Raw genomic sequence first — 6,000 nt, 5'->3', positions numbered from 1 at the left:
GGGCAAGGTTTGGTCAACACTATTGAGAATAGGGATTTTGAGTTTAAATTTGAATTGGATCACCAAGTTTTTATCCAATTGCCTTGTGCATGTAAATTTGAAAAATAGTGATAGGGATGGATTGGACTTTCTTCAGATGATCCACAACACACATTGGTGGTGGTGGTATTTAAAAATAAAAAGAATTTCAAATTTTGCAAAGTGGGATGATCTTAGTTTTGCTTCAAAGTCTCATCTTGGCTTGAGCATAACTTTTGATATAGGGTGAATTTGTACTGGTGGTCTTTACCAAAGTTGTTCACCTTGATGTGTACTTGGATGAGGTGCAAAGAGTTGGAATTGTTTGGTTTGAAAATCTCTACAAACAAGGGCTCAAAGTAGTGACCAGACTAGAATTGGCAGATTTGACCAATAGTGCATGTGAGCACAATTTGATTTCAAATTTGATTTAATTTGAGTTTCTTTGATTCCAAAAGTGTTAATAAGTGTTTGGTAATATAATACAACTAATGGTGCAAGCCAAAATGGTCTAGGTTGATGGTTTGCAAAAAAATGACATAAACCATATGTGAGGGTTTTGTGAATTTTCCTTTTTCTTTATTTTCTTATTTTTGATTTGCTTGGTGATATTCTTATGATCAAGTTAGGGTTTTAGATTGTAGCACATAAGCACACAAGTAAACATCATGGCAATCTCACACAATAATGCACAAACCCTATGCATGGCACTATATGCAAATAAAAGTTTTTGTTGGTTCTGAATTTTGAGTATTGGAAACTCTTCTTCTTTCTTTATTGAAATTTTTGGGATGTTACAAACCCTTCCCCTTACAAAAGATCTCGTCTCGAGATCTTAAAGAAAACTAGGTACTAAAGAGATCTGGGTATTCTTTCTTCATGTCTTCTTCCCGCTCCCAAGTGGCTTCTTCTTCGGTGTGGTTGCTCCATTGAATATTCAGGAACTTAATGCTTCTGGTGCGAGTGGTTCTGAAAGCTTCCTCCAGGATGCGAATAGGCACTTCGCGATACGTCAAGTCCGTGTTGATATCCACCGATTTGTGATCGATATTCTTGAACACTTCGGTCTTCTCTGGCACTTCCAAGCATTTCCGGAGCAGTGAGATGTGAAACACGTCGTGCACAGCCGACATTTCTTCCGGCAGTTCCAGTTGATAAGATACTTCTCCTCGGCGACTCAGAACTTTGAAGGGTCCGACATATCGGGGTGCAAGCTTTCCTTTCAGCTGGAATCTTTGCATTCCCTTAAGGGGTGACACATTAAGATAGACAAAATCTCCGATCTCGAAGGTCATCTCTCGGCGTCTCTTGTCGGCGTAACTCATATGTCTTGACTGAGCAGTCTTGAGGTACTCGCGGATCTTGTGCACTTTATCTTCAGCTTCTCGAAGAACATCTGGTCCAAAGACTTGACTCTCTCCGATTTCAGACCAATTTAGAGGGGTACGGCACTTCCTTCCGTACAGGGCTTCAAAGGGGGCCATTTGTAAGCTGGCTTGGTAACTGTTGTTGTACGAGAATTCTGCATAAGGCAGGCAGTCTTCCACTTAGATCCATATTCCAGTACACAGGCTCTCAACATGTCTTCAAGAATCCGGTTGACTCTTTCAGTCTGTCCATCGGTCTGCGGGTGATAAGTGGTGCTGAAATTCAGCTGGGTCCCTAGTCCTTCATGTACTTTCTGCCAGAATCTTGAGGTGAATTGAGATCCTCTATCTGACACAATTGACTTCGGGGTTCCGTGCAGGGCGACTATTCTGGAGATGTATAACTCAGCTAGCTTCGGGCCTTGATAGGTGGTCTTGACGTGGATGAAATGAGCTACCTTGGTCAATCTATCGACTACTACCCAAATGGAATCATTTCCTTTGCTGGATTTGGGAAAACCTGTGATGAAGTCCATTCCTACTGAGTCCCACTTCCACTCTGGAATCTGCAGTGGCTGCAGCAATCCTGCGGGTCGCTGATGTTCTGCCTTGACTCTCTGACAGATATCACACTTGGCGATGTAGCTTCCGATCTCTCTCTTCATTCCATGCCACCAAAATTGTTCCTTCAAATCTTGATACATCTTGGTTCCTCCGAGATGAATGGAGTAAAGGGTGTCGTGGGCTTCCTCCAGAATAACTTGCTTCAACTCTGAGTCTGATGGCACACATAGGCGTCCGTTGTACCAAAGAACTCCTTCTTCATCTTCGGAGAATCCCGGTGCTTTTCCTGTAGCTATTTGGCTCTTGATTCCGTCAATGCTGGCATTTCCCTTCTGTGCTTCTTTGATCTAACCAATCAAGGTGGGCTGAAGCTCTATGCTGGCTAGGAATCCTTGACTAACTAGTTCCATTCTAAACTGCTCAAACTCTTGGTATAAGCTAGGTTGTTCTTCTGCTATCATGGAGTTCAACTGACATGGCAAGCCTACTCAGCGCATCCGCTACCACATTGGCCTTGCCGGGGTGGTAGTGAATTTCCATATCATAATCCTTGATTAACTCTAACCATCTTCTCTGCCTCATATTCAACTCCTTCTGGGTGAAAATGTACTTCAGGCTAGGTTGATGGTTTGCAAAATGCCGGGGTGGTAATATAATACAACTAATGGTGCAAGCCAAAATGGTCTAGGTTGATGGTTTGCAAAAAAAATGACATAAACCATATGTGAGGGTTTTGTGAATTTTCCTTTTTCTTTATTTTCTTATTTTTGATTTGCTTGGTGATCTTCTTATGATCAAGTTAGGGTTTTAGATTGTAGCACATAAGCACACAAGTAAACATCATGGCAATCTCACACAATAATGCACAAACCCTATGCATGGCACTATATGCAAATAAAAGTTTTTGTTGGTTCTGAATTTTGAGTATTGGAAACTCTTCTTCTTTCTTTATTGAAATTTTTGGGATGTTACAATCTTCACCTTCATATCTCATTGATGAATTGCTATTTGTCCACCACAACTTTAAGAGAGAATAGTCAAGTGAACCCATGAACCCCGGTCCACCTTTTATCATAATCATGAGAAACACATTTATATTGCTTTTACCTTGTTTTCTATTTGATGCACTATTTCAATTAAAAAATACAAAAATATTTACTTTTTGTGGGGTCCCCGGACTAGCTGTCCGAAATACCCTGTTATGTATACAGTTCACGTTCCCATGATCAGTGTGCCGTGAACACATAACCGAACTGATATCAAATTACATCATCCTTTACAAAACGGAATAAGAAAAATTACAATAAGGTCACATTACCCTTCTTTACATAATAGCCTCGAAGGGCCTAATCTAATCATCAGAGTAGCAGAATCACTTCAGCAGCGTAGAGCCCAAGTCATCTGCCTTAACCCTACGTGCAACCGACCGGGAAGTCGTTCCTAGCTCGCATAGATGTCGTCAACTCCTTCTTCATCCGTCGAAGTCCTCCGGTGTCCGGCCAAGTTAATAGCCAGGGACAAAGCCGTGAGTACATTTGAATTGTACTCGCAAACCATCAAGAAGGTGATAACAATTCTAACTAAATAAGACAAGAGAGGAAGAATAGTTTCTCTGGTGGATATAGCATGTGAAAGAGAATCAGTTTCTCTTGTGGATATAGCATGTGAAAGAGAATAAGTTTCTCTTGTGGAAATAGCATGTGAAAGAGAATATGTTTCTCTTGTGGATATAGCATGTGAAAGAGAATAAGTTTCTCTTGTGGATATAGCATGTGAAAGAGAATAAGTTTCTCTTGTGGAAATAGCATGTGAAAGAGAATAAGTTTCTCTTGTGGATATAGAATGTGAAAGAGAATAAGTTTCTCTTGTGGATATAGCATGTGAAAGAGAATAAGTTTCTCTTGTGGAAATAGCATGTGAAAGAGAATAAGTTTCTCTTGTGGATATAGCATGTGAAAGAGAATAAGTTTCTCTTGTGGATATAGCATGTGAAAGAGAATAAGTTTCTCTTGTGGAAATAGCATGTGAAAGAGAATAAGTTTCTCTTGTGGATATAGCATCCCGCATCACAGTTGAAGGGGACACTAAGAGGGTGACAAGACATTTCTATGACATCTCTATATCTTTGTTGAAGAAGATACTTCAAAAGATTTCCACAACATAAAACACTAGGATGGGGTAACCCAATTTATTTGTCCTTCCCGACCATCTCCATATGGTCGACACAACCTTTCCCGTACCCTTCCGGTACTTCAAAACAAGTTCTTTCCTTTCATTTGCCAAACCATTTTGTAAACCAAAACTCATCGGGCTAAGCAACAGCCATTCCAACCGTCCATGACCGCGGACGCGGCTATTCGAATAGATTTTACTCTGCAGAGTTTGCACACTTTCCCCACCTCTATCCGGATACCTATCGTGTGGGCATCATCCCCGCATAACAACATATGCCACGACGGATACCCGAACATAGCCTTTCGCCCATTCGACTTAGCAAGAGGTCCTACCCTATGGAGTATGTACCTCCCCGGCACCGTGGCAGCTCACCTCCCTTTGAGCGTGGCTCCACCGCCAAGCCAGGAGACCCATAGTGTCTTCCGGACGGGTCAGCCCCGAAGGCCTCCCGTTATACTATTGTCCCAACCATGACAACCCGGACTCGGGGGTAACCGTACCCTTGTATAGTTGTGCGGTGCCTCATGCTAAGAAGAACAAACGTCAAGCTAAGCTCCGTGCCCACATTGGAGTAGCTGTGGTTGCGCGGGTTAATTGTCACGGGTGAATACTTAGACGCCAAAGTTTTCATAAACAAGATTCTCTTTCCAACCATCTTTGCCAAGATCCTTTTCTTTCATAAACACACACTTAGGTAAGTCCAACTCACCCAAGGTTTTAACAAAAACTTTTACAACAAGGTAAAACCTTGAGGGTTTCCCAACCTAAAGTTTCATGATGGAACTAAGACACCAAAAGGCCGTGATGATAGTCATCATGCCAATAAGGAGTGGATAGGGTGGGATCAAACTAGCCATACTTGCTTAAGGTAAGCATGTATGTTGACAACATAAGAGGGGAAAATACTTTCAGATTTGTGGTGCTAACCCACCCAACACTAAATGAAGTAAGGGTGAACAACTATATTTGACATAGTTAAGGTGGGTAGGCGTACTCATCTCAAAATGAGAGCACACCAAGATTATGATGGTATTACCACTACACTAACAAGGGGTGTAGGGGTGAATTGGCAAGAAGGGTCTCATGCTTAAGGTAAGCATGTAAACCAACAAGGTAGGATGGCATAGCCATGATCATCATGACTCCAACAAATTCTAAGATAAGCCTATGGTATGACCAAGAAGATCATCATACTCAAGACAAGCATGAATTGACAAGATAAAAGGGACTAGTGCACACAAGATCAAGAGACAAGAGTCACCACAAGGTGATATCAATGTGAAACACAAAATTCAGATATCAATAGATGGCTTGCCTTAGTTGGCTTGTCCCTGGTCCTCCTTAAAACCTTCTCCAAATTCTTCCCCTTCAACTTCTCCCTCGCTTGTGTCTAGCGTCGCAAAAATAAACAATACATACAATCAATACCAAACTCAAGATCCAAGTTTTTAAATGAAATGTAAAAGAAATACGCAGGGGGGTTGTGCAACAGTAACAAATCAAGGTTGGGCTAATATTAAAACAAAATGGGTGGCAAGGTTTTGGATAAAACAAATGGATTTTAGTTCTATCATAGCATGTGACACACCTATACTCATAACCCGAGACAAAAATTCATGAACAGAGACTGAAATTATTTTTCCTAGATGGAAAGTAACAAAACAAGACTAACACCATTGGATTCATCCAAAAATATTAATTTTCCAAATTTTGGCAGTAGAAATACTAATCAGAATACAGTGCTCATGTTAAATACACTAAAAATCGTACAAAAATCGTAAAAATGTGAGACCAGTGGCATTGGAAATCTAATGAAATTTATGAAATAATGCAATTGGTTTCACTCAATTTGGGTTTGTAGAACTCGAGTTATTCA

The sequence above is a fragment of the Lolium rigidum genome, chromosome 3 (genome assembly GCF_022539505.1).
Source record: "Lolium rigidum isolate FL_2022 chromosome 3, APGP_CSIRO_Lrig_0.1, whole genome shotgun sequence".
NCBI lineage: Eukaryota > Viridiplantae > Streptophyta > Magnoliopsida > Poales > Poaceae > Lolium > Lolium rigidum.
This window is presented reverse-complemented; position numbering follows the sequence as displayed.